Source organism: Pristiophorus japonicus, chromosome 7 (assembly GCF_044704955.1).
Source record: "Pristiophorus japonicus isolate sPriJap1 chromosome 7, sPriJap1.hap1, whole genome shotgun sequence".
Taxonomy (NCBI): Eukaryota; Metazoa; Chordata; class Chondrichthyes; family Pristiophoridae; genus Pristiophorus; species Pristiophorus japonicus.
Window position 1 is genome coordinate 116,878,674 of NC_091983.1, and position 9,585 is coordinate 116,888,258.

Here is a 9,585-nt window from a genome sequence, read left to right on the forward strand (position 1 = left end):
AATGGGATCAAGCACGTCACATCTGCCCCGTTCAAGCCCTCATCTAAAGGCCAGGCAGAACGGGCAGTCCAAACCATCAAGCAAAGCTTGAAACACTTGTCGGAAGGCTCCCTGCAGACCCACCTGTCCCGAGTCCTGCTCAGCTACCACACTAGACCCCACTTGCTGACCGGGGTTCCCCCAGCTGAGCTGCTCATGAAAAGGGCACTTAAAACAAAGCTCTCTCTAGTCCACCCTGATCTCCATGATCATGTCGAGGGCAGGCGGCCTCAACAAAGCATGTATCATGATCACGCAAATTTGTCACGTGATATTGAAGTCAATGACCCTGTATTTTACTCAACTATGGACATGGTCCCAAATGGCTTGCTGGCACTGTCCTAGCCAAAGAAGGGAGTAGGGTGTTTCAGGTCAAACTCGCAACTGGACTTGTGTATGGAGAAAGAGTCAGACTGAACACTGTGAGCTCAAAGTAAAGTGTGAGCTTAGTCTTTTATTTTAGGTCTCCAGAGTGCCTTTCCAACCTGTGAAGCTTCCTTAAATACCTGTGCTCCCAAGGGATTATGAGATCCCTTGAGACTCCAGGGGATTAGCCCTCTGGTGTCTGTACAGAGTAAATACAAGTCCACATATATAACAATACTCCCCCCGCCAAATCAATATTGTAACTATTTACAATGTGAGTCAATCTGGGGCCCTTCTTGCCCTGGTTGATCGTCTCGCTGTGAAAGCTGGTGCTATTGAATCATTTGTTGGGCCCTTGCTGGGCTGCTGTGCAGCTGGCCTTGCTGGGCTGCCTGGTGTGTTGGGCCCTGCAGGACTGCTGTGGATGATGGGTTCTGCTTCGTGGTTAACCGTGGTGCCGGTTGTCACTGGTGTGTATGTTGGGGGATCAAAAAAGGTAGGGTCCAAGGTGGGTTGCTCAGGATAGTCCGTGAATCTGAGTTTGATTTGGCCCAAGTATTTCCGGTGAATGAGTCCATTTGAAAGTTTGACCCGAAACACCCTGCTTCCCTCTTTGGCCACGACAGTGCCGGGAAGCCACTTGGGACCTTGTCCATAAGTTAAAACAAATACAGGATCATTGATTTCAATCTCGCGTGACACATTTGCGCTATCATGGTATGCACTTTGTTGAAGCCGCCTGCTCTCTACCTGTTCATGTAGATCAGGGTAAACTATCGAGAGCCTTGTCTTAAGTGCTCTTTTCATGAGCAGTTCAGCAGGTGGGATCCCAGTGAGTGAGTGTGGTCTCGTGCGGTAGCTAAGCAGGACTCGCGATAGGCGAGTCTGCATTGAGCCTTCAGTTACCTTCTTCAAGCCTTGCTTGATGGTTTGCATTGCTCTCTCTGCCTGACCATTGGACACTGGTTTAAACGGGGCAGATGTAACATGTTTGATCCCGTTACGGGTCATGAATTCTTTGAACTCAGCACTGGTAAAACATGGCCTGTTGTCGCTCACCAGGACATCGGGTAAGCCGTGTGTGGCAAACATGGCCCTCAGGCTTTCAGTAGTGGCAGCGGACGTGCTAGCCGATCTTATCTCACATTCAATCCACTTGGAGTACGCGTCTACAACCACAAGGAACATTTAACCCAAGAACGGGCCTGCATAAACGACGTGTACCCTAGACCACGGTTTGGAGGGCCAAGACCAAAAACTTAGCAGCACCTCCCTGGATACATTGCTTAATTGTGAGCATGTATTACATCTGTGAACGCAGGACTCTAAGTCCGCATCGATACCGGGCCACCACACGATGGCTGGGTGGGTACTGTGGAGGTCATTGATGAAGGTGTCTCTGCCCTTCTTGGGGACCACTACTCGATTACCCCACAGAAGGCAGTCTGCCTGTATAGACATTTCATCTTTGCGCCGTTGGAATGGCTTTATCTCTTCCTGCATTTCCACTGGGACACTGGACCCATGAAGCACACAGCTTTTGACTAGAGATAATAAGGGGTCCTGGCTTGTCCAGGTTTTGATCTGCCAGGCAGTGACCGGTGATTGCTCACTCTCAAATGCTTCCATAACCATGGCTAGATCTACAGGCTGCACCATTTCCACCCTCGTGGTTGGCAGTGGCAGCCGACTGAGAGCATTGGCGCAGTTTTCTGTGCCTGGCATGTGGCGGATGGCATAGTTGTATGCGGACAACGTGAGCGCCCATCTCTGGATGCGGGCCGATGCGTTGGTATTTATCCCTTTACTCTTGGAAAACAGGGATATAAGTGGCTTAGGGTCAGTTCCCGATTCGAATTTTAGCCCAAGCAGGTATTGATACATTTTCTTTACCCCATAGATACACGCTAACGCTTCTTTTTTAATCAGACTCCTGGATGCATAAGCAACCAGTTGCAGTTTCCCGAAATCATTAGCTTGTTGCAATACACACCCGACGCCATATGACGACGCATCACATGCTAGTACCAAACGCTTACACGGATCATACAACACAAGCAATTTGTTTAAACATAACAATTTTCTCGCTTTTACAAAGGCATTTTCTTGGCTTTTGCCCCAAATCCATTCGTCTCCTTTTCGTAGTAAGAGATATAGTGGTTCGAGCAGTGTGTTGAGACCCGGTAAGAAGTTACTATAGTAGTTCAAGAGTCCCAGAAACGACCGCAGCTTCCACGAGGGTAGCCAATGTAACCCCACTTTTTAAAAAAGGAGGGAGAGAGAAAGCAGGGAATTATAGACCGGTCAGCCTGACCTCAGTAGTGGGTAAAATGATGGAATCAATTATTAAGGATGTCATAGCAGCGCATTTGGAAAATGGTGACATGATAGGTCCAAGTCAGCATGGATTTGTAAAAGGGAGATCATGCTTGACAAATCTTCTGGAATTTTTTGAGGATGTTTCCAATAAAGTGGACAAAGGAGTACCAGTTGATGTGGTATATTTGGACTTTCAGAAGGCTTTCGACAAGGTCCCACACAGGAGATTAATGTGCAAAGTTAAAGCACATGGGATTGGGGGTAGTGTGCTGACGTGGATTGAGAACTGGTTGTCAGACAGGAAGCAAAGAGTAGGAGTAAATGGGTACTTTTCGGAATGGCAGGCAGTGACTAGTGGGGTACCGCAGGGTTCTGTGCTGGGGCCCCAGCTGTTTACATTATACATTAATGATTTAGACGAAGGGATTAAATGTAGTATCTCCAAATTTGCGGATGACACTAAGTTGGGTGGCAGTGTGAGCTGCGAGGAGGATGCTATGAGGCTGCAGAGTGACTTGGATAGGTTAGGTGAGTGGGCAAATGCGTGGCAGATGAAGTATAATGTGGATAAATGTGAGGTTATCCACTTTGGTGGTAAAAACAGAGAGACAGACTATTATCTGAATGGTGACAGATTAGGAAAAGGGAAGGTGCAACGAGACCTGGGTGTCATGGTACATCAGTCATTGAAGGTTGGCATGCAGGTACAGCAGGCGGTTAAGAAAGCAAATGGCATGTTGGCCTTCATAGCGAGGGGATTTGAGTACAGGGGCAGGGAGGTGTTGCTACAGTTGTACAGGGCCTTGGTGAGGCCACACCTGGAGTATTGTGTACAGTTTTGGTCTCCTAACTTGAGGAAGGACATACTTGCTGTTGAGGGAGTGCAGCGAAGATTCACCAGACTGATTCCCGGGATGGTGGGACTGACCTATCAAGAAAGACTGAATCAACTGGGCTTGTATTCACTGGAGTTCAGAAGAGTGAGAGGGGACCTCATAGAAACGTTTAAAATTCTGACGGGTTTGGACAGGTTGGATGCAGGAAGAATGTTCCCAATGTTGGGGAAGTCCAGAACCAGGGGTCACAGTCTAAGGATAAGGAGTAAGCCATTTAGGACCGAGATAAGGAGAAACTTCTTCACCCAGAGAGTGGTGAACCTGTGGAATTCTCTACCACAGGAAGTAGTTGAGGCCAATTCACTAAATATATTCAAAAGGGAGTTAGATGAAGTCCTTACTACTCGGGGGATCAAGGGGTATGGCGTGAAAGCAGGAAGTGGGTACTGAAGTTTCATGTTCAGCCATGAACTCGTTGAATGGCGGTGCAGGCTAGAAGGGCTGAATGGCCTGCTCCTGCACCTATTTTCTATGTTTCTATGTTTCCTCACGTTCTGTGGCCTCGGTGCGTTCTCGATTGCCTCCGCCTTCGCGTTGGTGGGGCTGATGCCGTCCGCCGCAGTCCTCCTTCCCAAGAACTCCACTTCAGGCGCCAGGAAAACGCACTTCGAGCATTTTAACCTGAGCCCCATGCAGATGAGTCGACTAAGAACCTCCTCCAGGTTCTGCAAGTGCTCGACCGTGTTCCGACTTGTGACCAAGATGTCGTCCTGAAAGACCATGGTGTGCGGGACCAACTTCAGTAAAGTTTCCATGTTTCTCTGGAATATTGCCACCGCTGATCGGATTCCAAATGGGCATCTGTTATAAACAAAAAGACCTTTGTGCTTGTTGATGCAGGTGAGGGCCTTCAATGATTCCTCCAGTTCCTGCGTCATGTAGACTGAAGTCAGATCCAGCTTCATGAACGTTTTTCCTCCCGCCAGCGTTGGAAAGTGGTCGTCGGCCTTTGGTAGTGGGTATTGGTACTGCAGAGAGAAACGATTGATAGTTACTTTGTAATCGCCACAGATTCTGACAGTGGCGTCTCCCTTGAGGACTGGGACAATCGGACTGGCCCACTCGCTGAACTCGATCGGTGAAATTATGCCCACTCGTTGCAGCCGGTCTAGCTCGATCTCTACCCTTTCTCTCATCATGTACGGTACTGCTCTCGCCTTGTGATGGATGGATCGCGCCCCCGGAATTAGGTGGAACTGCACTCTTGCTCCTTTGAATTTCCCGATGCCTGGTTCAAACAGCGAAGGAAATTTGGTTAAGACCTGGGCACACAAAGTGTCGTCAGCGGGCGGTAGTACTTGAATGTCGTCCCAGTTCCAGTATATCTTTCCCAGCCAGCTCCTGCCGAGTAGCATGGGACCATCGCCCGGTACCACCCAGAGTGGTAGCTTGTGCACCGCTCCATCGTAGGAGACCTTTATGGTAGCACTGTCGATTACAGGAATCAGTTCTTTCGTGTAAGTTCTTAGTTTCGTGCAGACTGGAGTTAAGACTAGCCTTGAGGCCTTGTTGCACCACAACCTTTCGAAAGTCTTTTTGCCCATGATTGACTGGCTCACGCCCGTGTCCAGTTCCATTGACACCGGGAGTCCATTTAGTTGAACATTCAGCATTATCGGGGAACAATTCATGGTAAATGTGTGCACCCCATGTACTTCTGCCTCTTCTGTCTGAGGCTCTGAATCGTCGTGATCCTCCGTGGATCTGTCCTCCTCTGCAACATGGTGGTTTGCAGGATTAACAGGCTTAGCAGCTTGCCTGCACACTCGTTGGCGTTGTCCCATTGTTCCACAGCCCTTGCAAATGTACTCTTTGAATCGGCATGAATGGAAACGATGATCACCCCCGCAGCGCCAACAAGGTGTTGATGGCCTTGCATTCATCACCCTTGATGCTGGACTCTGAGTCATCTGAGGACGTGCAGCTGTAGGTATGTGTGACCAGGTATGTTACATTACAGTTCGAAAACAACATCACTTTGTTCACAGTACTTGTAGCAGCACTTGTGTGCTGAGAGATTTGCTTCATATTATCACTGGTGGCAATGAACGCCTAGGCTATCGCTATGGCCTTACTCAAGGTTGGCGTCTCTACAGTCAAACGTTTGCGAAGTATGGTTTTGTGGCCAATGCTAAGTACGAAAAAGTCTCTGAGCATGTGCTCCAAATGTCCTTCAAATTCGCAATGTCCTGCAAGGCATCTTAGCTCAGTGACGTAACTCGCCACTTCCTGGCCTTCAGACCTTTTATAGGTGTAGAACCGGTACCTCGCCATCAGAATGCTTTCCTTTGGGTTCAAATGCTCTCGGACCAATGTGCACAAATTGTCGTACAATTTCTCCGTGGGTTTCGCTGGAGTGAGCAGATTTTTCATGAGACCATACGTTGGTGCCCCACAGACAGTGAGGAGGATTGCCCTTCGTTTGACAGCGCTCTCTTCCCCATTTAGCTCGTTGGACGAGTCGCTCCACAAAAGTTTCCGAATCATCTCCCTCCGAAAATTGCTCCAGGATGCCCACTGTTCTCTGCATCTTTGGGTTCATTATCTGTATCTCATCGCCAGTTGTTGTGTATGGAGAAAGAGTCAGACTGAATACTGTGAGCTCAAAGTAAAGTGTGACCGTAGTCTTTTATTGCAGGTCTCCAGAGTGCCTCTCCAACCTGTGAAGCCTCCTTAAATACCTGTGCTCCCAAGGGATTATGGGATCCCTTGTGACTCCAGTAGATGGGCCCTCTGGTTGCCATACAGAGTAAATACAAGTCCACATATATAACAGGAATAACTTGCAGAAAGCATTTGGACCAAACCAAACTGCGATTCACAGACAGCCACGAGCAACCTGAAGAGGACACAACCAACTTTGACCCTCCGATACACACACAAGTGGAAACCGACATCACGGTTGACCACGAAGCTGAACTCATCATCCCCAGCAGCCCAGCAAGGCCAGCTGTGCAGCAGCCCAGCGAAGGCCCAACCAACTCACCTGCACCTGCATTTGTACCGAGACGATCGACTAGGGAGCGGAAAGCCCCAGATTGTCACACCCTGTAAATAAGTGTACTATTGACTTTGCGGGGGAGTGATGTTATGTATGCAACACCATGTAACCAGCATTTTACCACCACCACTGTTGGAGTCCCGAGGAATCCCAGCATCCCTTGGGAGCACTGTATATAAGCAGGCCTCCCATGCTGTGCGAGCACTCTGGAGTCAGATTAAGGAGACTCACACTTACTCAAGTCTACAGTACTCAGTCACATTGCTTTATCTGAGACATAACAGAAACAATCAAGACAGAAACTAAAACTCCTTAGGGCTATTGTTTTGGAGGTCTCCACTGCAGATCGGTCTGGAGCTGCCACACATTCCAGGTGCACAGCAGTATGCTTTAAAGCCATCCATCATGGTGCCACAGATGCAGGTAGTGGACTCTTCCAATTCACATAGGTAGTTCCTCGAAATCGAGTAAGACTTGCTTCCACTCTAAAAGTGAGTTCTTAGGTGACTGAACAGTCCAATACGGGAATTACAGTCTCTGTCACAGGTGGGACAGTGTGGCTGGGACTGGTTTGCCGCAAGCTCTTTCCACTGCCTGTTCCAATTAACCCACCATCGACTGCATATTTCTGGAGACCATCCCAAATGCTTGCATATACATTTGATTCTCTGCAAGTGTCCTTATAAAAGCACTAACAATGAGATCTGGGTCCTCAGGCTCTTCAACCAAGGGACAGCATATATTGACTCTCTGGTCAACAACCTCTTCCCCTGCTTCTTCCACCCTCAGCTCTGCCTACTCACTCATGTTATGTGTGTCAGCCTGTACAATCCTCCCTAGCTCATGACCTAATGGCCCTCAGTAGAAGCCTTAGACTTGTGCTTGGCAGGGTGAGAGTGAATGAAGAGCTGGCAGGATCAGAAGCAGAGATGCCCAGCATAACTTCTTCTGTTTGCTTCTTTAGTGTCAAGCACAGCTGGAAGAAGAGAAGTTAGAATGGATATTGGGAGCAAAAGTTCACATGAAAAGTTTATTAGCAAGAGTAACATGAAGGTTTCATGATCTAGTTTGCTGATGACAAGTACTGTGGGATACAGTAAGATGAGAAGGAAAAGAAGCAGAACATCATAACATACCTGCAGCTGACATCTGTCCTCCAACTTCTCAATCTCTGACTGCCTTTGTTGGCTATTACTGAAGTGTAGACACTGTTCCGCATTGTGACTCCGGGAGGAGCTCCTCAGCCACAGGGAGAAAATGGTTCAGGAGGACTCTAGCAACAACTTTCCCAGTGGCTGATAACCGAGAGATTCCTCTGTAGTTGCCGCAGTCGGACTTGTCCCCTTTTTTAAGGATGGTCACGATCATTGCATCCCTGAAATCTCCCGGCATGCTCTCCTCCCTCCAGATCAGAGAGATGAGGTCATGTATTCGCACCAACAGTGTCTCCCCGCCATAATTCAATGTCTCAGCGGGGATTCCAACGCTCCTCTAGCTTTGTTGTTCTTAAGCTGTCTTATGGCTTTTTCTCTGCAGTGCAGGAGTTTTACTGAGGTGGTGGCGGGTAGCATGCTGCGGGATGGAGTCGCGAACATGCAAGTCAAAGGCAGAGTCTTGATTGAGGAGATCTTTGAAGTGCTCCTTCCAGCGGGCCATGACTGCCTCGGTGTCCTTGATGAGTGTTTCCCCGTTCTTGGCCAGCAGTGGGGTGGGGCCTTGGGTGTTTGGACCGTAGGTGGCCTTGACTGCGATGAATAATCGATGGAATGGAACTAAACTACAGAACCAGTGGGAGCCTGTTCCACCTTCGTCGTCTCCAGGCCAGGTCCAAGACCACCCCAACTTCTGTCATCAAGCTACAGTACGCGGACGACGCCTGCGTCTGCGCACATACAGAAGCTGAACTCCAAGTCATAGTCAACGTATTTACTGAGGCGTACGAAAGCATGGGACTTATGTTAACATCCGTAAGACAAAGGTCCTCCACCAGCCTGTCCTCGGTGATCAGCACTGCTACCCAGTCATCAAGATCCACGGTGCGGCCCTGGACAAGGTGGACCATTTCCCATACCTCGGGAGCCTCTTATCAACAAGAGCAGACATTGACGACGCGATTCAACACCGCCTCCAGTGCGCCAGTGTAGCCTTCAGCTGCATGAGGAAAAGAGTGTTTGAAGACCAGGCCCTCAAATATGCCACCAAGCTCATGGTCTACAGTAATACCCGCCCTCCTGTATGGCTCAGAGTCATGGACCATGTACAGTAGACACCTCAAGTCGCTGGAGAAATAACACCAACGATGTCTCCGCAAGATCTTACAAATCCCCTGGGAGGACAGACGCACCAACGTTAGCGTCCTCGACAAGGCCAACATCCCCAGCATCGAAGCACTGACCACACTTGATCAGGCCACATTGTTCGCATGCCAGACACGAGACTCCCAAAGCACGCGCTCTACTCGGAACTCCTTCACAGCAAACGAGCTAAAGGTGGGAAGAGGAAACATTACAAGGACACCCTCAAAACCTCCCTGATAAAGTGCAACATCCCCACTGATACCTGGGAGTCCCTGGCCAAAGACCGCCCTAAGTGGAGGAAGTGCATCCTGGAGGGTGCTGAGCACCTCAAGTTTCATCGCCGAGAGCATGCAGAAATCAAGCGCAGGCAGTGGAAAGAGCGTGTGGCAAACCTGTCCCACCCAACCTTTCCCTCAACGATTATCTGTCCCACCTGTGACAAGGACTGTGATTCTCGTATTGGACTGTTCAGCCATCTAAGGACTCATTTTTAGAGTGGAAGCAAGTCTTCCTCGATTCCGAGGGAATGCCCATGATGATGATGATGTAGTCACTGTTGTAATTTATGAAAATATGGCCGCCAGTTTGTGCACAGCAAGCTCCCACAAACAGCAATGTAATAATGACCAGATAGTCTGTTTTAGTGATAGAAACATAGAAACATAGA